Below are 9,442 nucleotides of genomic sequence, written 5' to 3'. Positions count from 1 at the left end.
TGCAGCTGGAGTACTGAGAAGCCTCCCCAGCAGTGGCGCGGAGCAGCAACAGGCCAGGTCTGAAAGCCACGACAGGAGAGTCCTTGTGGGAGCTTCTCCTCCTCAAGTGTCACATCCGGGCTTTCGTCAAGGGCCAGCGCCCTTTCCCACAGTCACTGACGCCTTCTGGGGAGCAATGAGATGGCTGGGGAATGGTCACCAGCCCCCACTGCTCACTGGAGTGGTCTGAGGCCCGTGCCTCTGACTCCAGGGGCAGCAACACCGCCTGGGAATCCTGCCTGACCCATCCACCAGATCAGGCGCTCCAACACCCTTGTTCTCTCTGCCCAGCTCTGACACCACACATGGGCTGAGCGGGGAGAAAGCTCGCTGGGGTCACAGTCGACAGGGAGAGAGATGGGATTGTTCCTGTGTTGCTATTAGAATTGATATGCTGCTTTTTAATCAGAATGGACCCCTGAAGAGAATTGCAACCAAAATAAGAAGCAGCAACAACAAACAAATGAAACAAACAGCAATGAAAATAAAACTCAAGCAGCATCTGGCATTAGCATTTTTAAAAAGTCCACTTGAGATAGTAAAATTCCAGTGGAACAGGACTATTTTCTAAAAACTGACAAGGGATGGGCTAGGTGGGTCTCCCACAGGAGGGAGGTGCCACAGTCCAGGAGCCACAGCTGACATGGCTCTGTGCCACATGCCAGTCAACTGCACCACAGATGGTGGTGGGACACAGAGCTCAGCAACTGGGACCAGCAGAGCCCAGGGACTAGCCACAGAGCATTCTGGAGCGGGGCATCACCATCCAAACCTTATATGGTTCCGGCCCAGCCTATCTTAAGGAGCGCCTCCAGCAGCACCAGACAGGCCGCTTAACAAGATCAGCCTCGGATGGCCTTCTCTCTGTCCCATCAGCCAGGACAGCTAGACTGGTGGGGACGAGGGAGAGGGCCTTTTCTGTGGTGGCCCCCACTCTGTGGAACTCCCTCCCTAGGGAACTCCGTCATGCCCCCTCTTTAATGAGCTTCCGTCGTGCATTAAAAACGTGGTTGTTCAGGCAGGCATTTGGGGTGGGTTAGGGTATTTAAAAAAAAAATTATGGTAGAATTTTATTGTTTTAAATTGTTTTATGGTGTGTTGTACATCGCCGAGAGTGGCTGAGTGACCAGCCAGATGGGCGATTAATAAATTTAATAATAAATAAATAAATAATAAATCTGATTGGTGCTGAGTGTGTGTAAAAGGGAGGTGGTAGTGATTTCCCTGCCCCCAAGGTAGAACAGTGGAATGAGAACCTGCTGGCTGAATTACAGGAAGATGGAGAACCAAGGGAAGGAAATAACTCTTTTCCCACCGAGTTCTTTTTTTTTTTCATTTTGCACTCTCTCCCTCTTTCCCTTTATCCCATAAACCACAGTGCTGCCAAACCACTGTGCCACCTATACATGGTTCCTTGGTCCATCTACCTAGTCCAGCATTCCGTTTCCCACAGTGCCCAACTGGAGCCACCCGGAAGGCCAAAAACAGTAATGAAGACAATAAGTCCTCGCCTATTGTTGCTCCCCAGCAAATGGCATACAGCAGGGGTGGGCAACCTTTTTTCTGTTGAGGCCCACATTCTCTCAATGGTAATCTGTTAGGGGGAGAATGTCAGTCATGAGTAGGGGCAAAGCCAGTGGCAGGCCAGGGCCAAAAGTCTGTGGCTAACCCTTTTTTCTCTCTCTTTCACTTCTGTCCCACCCAGCAGGCTGCCTGGGAAAGCGTGGAATGCTCTTACCAGAGATCTGAACTGATAGCATGCAGAGGGCCTTTGAAATTAGGCCAAGGGCCACATGAGATTAGGCCAAGGGCAGCATGGAGCCCTAGGGCTGCTGGTTGCCCAACCATGGCATAAAGTGATGTATTGCCTCTGAAGAATCCATATAGCCGTTACAGGACATGAATAGCACGCAGTGCCCCATCCAGCGCTGGCCCATGTGAAGGTGCTGGTGCCTGATGTTTTCTCACCCTTTGTTGATGGATGACAACCCAGCAGAGCAGTTCTGTCTGTGGCCTTACCTGGAGGTTTATGTTCGAAGTGATAGATGCCTGTATTGTACTTAGCACTGATGTCGGAAGCGTACTGCAAAGTAAAACAGGAACCGCATGACTGTTCTGTCCATTACGTATGGATCTGGGTTAGCACATTGGACGTAAATGCTGTTCCCTGAATCTAATATTCTGTGGCCAGGGGCCAAGGGACAACTGGCTGGAATATGGGATACCTTGATGGTGGTACATCAACTGCTGAAATAACACATTCACCCTGTATGCATGTTCCATTGTACATCATTCAAGCTGTGTATATGCATATGCAAGTGATAGTCAGAAGAATGAGAATACATGTGTTCATAACAAATGAGAGCAAACTGGAGTAAACCCAGGATGGCGGTCACATGCTGTTGCGTAATCAGGTGCTTCAGTGTACAGGACTATGACTGGGGGGAACTAATGAAAGTGCGGAGACGGCGTATGTGCCTATGACATTTTCTTCCAAACCATAGAGGTATCGAAGTGTTGCAATTTGACTATACACCATAGGTTGCTGGTGGTTAGCATACAACCAATTCACGGGAATGGACACTTACTCATTCAAGCTGACAAAAGCTCCCCCCCCAAAAAAAAAAAACACCAAGGAAACATGACAGGAAGTAACTTCATGCGGGAAAAACCATGAACAAAAAACAGGAGCAACACTTGTGGAGCACATCACAAAAAAACAGACTCAAGGGAAAGGGAATTGGGACACCATCTAGGAAGTATTTGCATCAGCAAACAGTTTGGAAGAATGTGCATGGCCAGTGCTTGGGCAAACTGAGAATGAGTTGTAGGCAGTGAGCTGCAACCTTCTCCACCCATCTAAGGCCCGAAGATTCCTCAGGGCACAAACAGCAGGGAAATTAAGCACTGATTTACACCAGCAAACAGCAAAAGTAGCAAACATTATATCAAGCTGACCCCAATACTCACCTACCCAAGAGCCTGATGTCAATGGCTCCAAACTGACAACCACATACATGGAATTTAATGTCAAAGATACCTCCTGAAAAGTTTTCAAATCCGTATTTGACTCGGGCTGTCAGTTCCAGTGAGATGTTGATCAAAGAGGAGACCACAAGCAAACTAAAAAGACACATATACATAAACACAATCCATCACAATGTCCCACTTGTGATGCAGCTCCTACACATGAACAACACATAGCTGAACATGACATAAATTCCATGTCAACTGGGGGGGGCATCAAAACACCCACCCTTTCTTCAGGTGGCCTGGCATTTTCTCCATTTTCCCTCTTCCCTATGTCCTCTTCCCTATGTCCTCGGTATCCATGGCAAACTATGGCTGCCCTCATGCTCCCAGAAGGAGAGATGGGAGGGTCTTTGTGGGTTGGCTGGAGAGAAAGCAACACTTTGCTCTTGCTGACTTCAGTGCAACACTGCAATTCCCATAGGTTACATTTAAGAATGCCAAAAGCCCTCAGGAGAACTGCTTCTCCCATGATCCCCTGAGCTTTTGTGCCCTGACACTTAATTACCCAGTGCATCCAGACAACTGAGAAGGAAGAGGGGAAGCAACCCCAAACCTTGCACACCACTGCTGCTGCTTCCCCCACCACCATTGCTTGAAAGTTATGGAAAGGGAAGAGGGGTGTTTCAGGGGGTGGAGGAATGGCTGCGAGGGTGTTTGGGGTGGTGAGGCTTGGAGGGGATGTGCTGCAAGGAGCTATGAATTCTTCTCCAGGTCAGGTTTGCATCCAAGTTGGAGAAGAATTTCAAGGCTTTCTCATTTGAGGTTGGCTTGTAAGAGCCTCAGAAGCTTCTTTCCAAGCCTGGCTCCAGAGAACTTGGTCAAAATCCCTGGGATCTTGTATCGCCTGTGAAGACTCCTCTGATACTTTGGTGGTCCTCCTTCTAATTTATTTTAAATATTTATGAAAACTCCTGGAATGGGCATTGAGGGTCAACATGATTGTGCTGGTAGATGATGATGATCATCATTATTTTTAATCAGAGTCATGTGTTGCAAACTCACAACAAGGAAATCAACTAGCAGAACTTTAGACAAGATCCCTCCTGGATTGGCTTATTGTCTTTCTGTGGCAAGATCTGCTTATTCACTTCCAAAGTGGGGAAATGTATCTCTGGAAACTCTTGAGTCACAATACTCACGCATTGCCGGTGATGTCCAGCCGCATGGTGAGAGACAGGTCAGCACCAATTATTTCTGGCACAAAGATCAATGTATGACCAATATCTTGGACATCCACAACTTTTAGCCTGAAGAGACAGGATGGAAGCCAATGAGAAAGAGGAGAAAGCTTAAACAACTTTGGTGGGTGAACAGCACCACGCCATCGTGGCTGTTTTGTGGATAGAGGTGAGTCAGATGGATCATACCCAATTATTGAATTAACGAAAGACCTTTCCATCTAACATGTTGTGTTAAGAGTTGTCCATGTTCACACAAGTTCCAAAATGCTGAAAAAGTATAGTTGCTAAGAGCCACGCCCTTAACAGATGTGTTATTTGGGCAATAGCCATATGGTATGGTTAGTCCTATGCTGTGCTTAATTCCACCTTCACCTTCTTGGAGCTGGATGGCTATCAATGGCAGAGTGGTGGACTAGATCCAGATTGGTCTGTTCACTGAAATAGACACATGGAATCTATGCAACTGAAGCTACATGAGACTGAAGCTACCATTCCATGTTACAAGTCCCCAACTGGCAACCAATACCATCCTCATAGAATTATGGAGTTGGGAGGGACCTTGAAGATCAACTAGTCCAACCTCCTGCCACAGGTAAAACATTTTAAAGCATCTTTCTTTTTGGCCAATCGTGGCTGCAGTACTATACCCACTTCCCCAAGTGTTGTCAAGCACCCCAATATTCTGCTGTTTTTGACATGGAAAAGGAGGCTTCATTCCTGCTTGCCAAAGGCCAGGAGACATCTGCCATTCTAAAAGCCAGGCCTGACACTCAAAGCAGAATGGTGTACATGATACAAAGCCATCACCCCTCTGAAATGACTATTGTTTTCAATGTTATTCTTTTGACCTCTCCCCCTCCAAATCACTTCAGAATTTGCAATTATTTACAGTTAGGCTCCAAAATGCCATCTCAGAAAAGCCTGGTCAACAGCCTGTTAATTTTTACCTTCCTGTTTAAGCTAGGAGGAACAAAAATTGTCAAGTTTATTTCCCAAACCAACACATCTTATTTTTGATGAGCCAGCAAAGACAAGCTTCTGTGCCATGGCCTGACTTTTAATAAATAAATTCACATTGTGGAGGCATATAAGCAGCATTCAGACAGCCCAATAGTTGGAACTCTTTGACCCAAAGAAGCCTCATCCTCACTCACAAAAGGAATCTTGTTAAGCTCCCCCCTTTCCCCTCTCTTTCCCCCTCTTTTTCTTTATTGCTGCAGAGGCACCCCACTGCCTCCACCTCCATTGCACCCCAAATAACTACGCAAATATGGATTGGTAACAAACCGCTCCTTTACCGTCTTCTCCCCAGTGCCCAATAACTTGCCAAACCCCTTTCCCTTCCCCTTTTCTGAGGAACCCAGTCAGCTTTTCCCTCTTCCTTTTGCTATCTCTTCGCCAGGCTTGTGTGTCTCCAGCAGTAAGCAACTTGCTAGCTGACTGTCTTTGCTTACAAGCTCAGCTACTACAAGCTCAGCTCCCCTCTCATTCCCCACACTCATCACCTTCCTCCTTCCACCCACTGCTAGGGCTTCTTCTTCTCCTCTTCATCCAGCCACCCCACCTGCTAGTCAATTATACTGAACCAATGCATTCTATGTGTCTGTCTTAATCATTAGAACCTTATGCAATGCTTATCACCTTAGTCTGATCTTTTGAATATGTCTTTCCATCCTTTCCATAAATTACTCCTGAATTAAGCAGCTGTGTCTTTAATCGCCAAATCATCTCAGCTCTTAAGGCACCAAGCTTTGGAACACTCAGTGCTCAATGTTAAAACCTCCCTCCAGGTATCAAGGTTGCATGTCTGAAGGTGCACACATTGATGCAAAGCAACACTTAGTAACGCTGAGGTAAGCCACATTTAACTCAATGGACACAACCTGGATCCTGGCAGTGCCTCCAAATGTAACCCCACTTTCCCTACCAACAACAACTCTTCTGTGGGGTGAAGAAAATGGTATGACCTGGGGTCATACATACAGATGTGGATGAAGAAGAAAGATGTTGACCACAAATTAGTGTGTGGTGCCTTCAATAGTGATATATTCCATGAAGGTAAGTTACTTCTTTAAAACCTGCTCATAGCTGTGCAGCCCAGGACTCAGAAGTAACTGTAGGCCTCAGTTACTGACCATTGGTTATAGAGCAGCTGCTGACTGGTAACTGGGGGAAGGGCAGAATGCTAATGCTGTTCTCTTTCCTGGTCTTTACTCAGCCTCCTCAGGACCTGTCTTTTCTGTTTCTATCTTTCTCTCTTCAAAGTTCCCTCAGAACCTCTCTTCCCAATCTCTGTCCCTTTTTCCTCTCCTCAGAATCTCGCCTCACAATATCTGTCTCATTTTACACAGTCCCATCAGAATCTCCCTACAGTGGTTTATCGAGGGTCAAAAAGGGCTGAGATGCTGGCACTCCACCAGAGCACTGAGCACTTCTATTCCCCTCCCACCCTGAGAATATGAGCTTATGAATCTCATAGGCAAAAACGGAATGAAAAAACACACTTTTTTTCAAAACCTACAAATACCTTATACTTCTTCTGGGGAAAGGCACATACTACAACTTCTCCCTTACCTAAGATGACAAACTGCTTTCCAAAACATGCTGTACAAATCGTGAAATGTTATGACAAATAAACCCCATGGACAGACAATGCCTATCAAACAGCTGGTGGGTACTCATCAAACTGTAAATGCTGTAAATATGCCACTTCTTTTCCTGTCTATCACAAAATTGGCATGGCCATCTTCAAACCCATCCCTCCTACACTGCTAAGATTCAGATCAGTGGGTTGGTTTGTTTCCGCAGTATAAGCCATAGAAGCTACTCCCCACACATGTTCTGGTTGTAATGGCAGAAAGTCATTCCGCCCACTCAACTACTGTGGCCCTGTGGCTGCCTTTATCTGAACTGGTACACCTGTGGCTCACCTGGCCAGGAGAGAAACTGTGTATATACAGACAGGCCTCACTCAGCACTGGGGATGTCAGAGGATTCCGCCACGGATCTCAGTGAGGCCGTATGCCAGTGCATTCGGCCCCCTGAAATCCGTGGTGGAACGAAGCCCCCCCGCCCACCACCCTGCGAAAGGCGCACAAAATGGACCACTTACCTGCTGCTGTTCGTGCTGCTTTGCGAATGGCGGCCGCATCTGCAGCCGCCATTCACTTCCCTATTTTTGCCGTGATAGGCTACATAAATACTTACATAGCCTATCACGGCTAATGCAGGGATGCCATTTGCGTCCCTGCGGAGGCCATGATAAGCTACGTAAATATTTACGTAGCCTATCACAGCAAAAAAAGGAAACACAAATGGCTGCCGACATAGCCGCCGCTATTTGCGCCCCTGTTTTTTTGCCGTGATAGGCTACATAAATATTTATGTAGCCTATCACGGCGAAAGACAGGGGGCAAATGGTGGCCGCTCTGCCATTTGCGCCCCTGTTTTTTTGCCATGATAGGCTACGTAAATATTTACATAGCCTATCACAACAAAAAAACAGGAACGCAAATGGCGGCCGCCGTAGCCAGTGCCATTTGCGTCCGCAGGCTCCGCACGCCTGCGAATGCACCTGGCCAGCGGCTCCGTGGAGTTGCCACGGAGCGGAGCCAGCCGGGTTAGGATTTCAGGGAGAGGTGTGGAGCGCCTTCCCCCCACCGCAAATCACCCCTTCGAAAAGGTAAGTGACTTTCGCACATCCCTACTCAGCACGGATTTATACATCCCAGCTGAGTGTTCTGAGCTTCAAGAATTAATTTAGGAGTGGTGGTGCCTGAAGCATCCCTCAAGCCAGATAGCACAAAGTGGTACCAAAAATATATACTTATTACTCAAACAGTTTTACAGAATAACAACACTTTGACATAATTACAGAAGCCAGACATGTCACCCTATACAACAGCACTGAGATTACTGGAAGCAAATGTCAGGAGCGCCCTTGCTGCCTTCTGAAATCCTCAAGTAGCCAGAATCAACACGCAGACAATAGAGCTCTTTTCCAAGGCTTTATTTCCATTCAACCTAATGACTCTTACAGATACTAATTGCCTGAGCCTAATGAGGGAAACTTAAGAGAGCTGCCTACCAGGGGTTTCTAGCCTTAGTGAATCAGTTGGTCCGGTTTGGAGGGAAAAGGCGGGAAGCCTCTGAACTTAAGGGCTAGGAGGTGAAAGTCCACCCCTTTCCCGTGGGGCATCAGGACACAGCTGTTGACGTTGCGCCAAGCAGGCTGAGCACCTCCTCTCGGCGTCCTCCATCTCCCACTTGTCCCTGCGCCAGCACCTAGCATCCCGAAGCTCCAGTTGTCCCTCCCCCTGCCTGCCAGGGTCGCTGCTCTCAGGAATGTGAGCAGGGAGGGGCTCTCCCTCCAGCAGCACCTCTGAACAGAGCACGGGTTCCTCTCCCATGGTTTCTCTTCCTCAGAATCAGAACTGCTTTGGGGCTCTATGGGCTCCGATCCAACCCTGACAGCAAAATAGAACTGGTGGCTCGTATTTTCATATTAAAATTAAACCTCAAGTTCTAATTCCTTCCAACAACACAGTCATCATTAAGTTCTTATTACCTTACTGGCATGCATGGTTGGCAAGGCTTACATAATCATGTTTAGCAGGCTTCTCGTTCTCCCAGGCTCTCTGCTCAACCGTTATAACATTCTACCTAACATTAACTCGTGTGCTTTATGTTCAACAAACATCTATGCAGCTTGACTCAAGCAAGAGCTTCAGACTTAGTCAGAGCTCCTACCCCTAACTGTAGGACCACTTCCCCCTAACACTGCCAGACTTTCAGCTAACTGCAGGAGCGCCCTTGTAAAGTTACATCTCCTTCATAATTATTTACTTATTACATTTATATCTTGCTTTTTGTCCTCTTGCAAGGAACCCAAGGCAGCTTACATTGTCTTCTTCCACTCCATTTCATCCTCACACCAACCCCGTGAGGTAGGTTAGGCTGAAACTGTGAGCCAGTGACTGGCCCAAAGTCATCCAGTGAGCTTCATGGCCAAGTGAGGACTAGAACCCAGGCCTCCCAAGTCCCCCAGGTCTCACACTGCCTTTTTTCTGTTTCCAAGAACTCACTTTATAGCTGTGCCAAGCTCCCCTACCCCGGTTCCAACACATCTTGCACTTAAAGCTAGCTCATAATGTATACAAAGGTAATCACTCCAATATAATATAATATAA

Source organism: Heloderma suspectum, chromosome 4 (assembly GCF_057233095.1).
Source record: "Heloderma suspectum isolate Gila_16-S chromosome 4, 16-S_ref, whole genome shotgun sequence".
NCBI classification, from domain to species: domain Eukaryota; kingdom Metazoa; phylum Chordata; class Lepidosauria; order Squamata; family Helodermatidae; genus Heloderma; species Heloderma suspectum.
Note: the sequence above shows the minus strand (reverse complement) of the source record.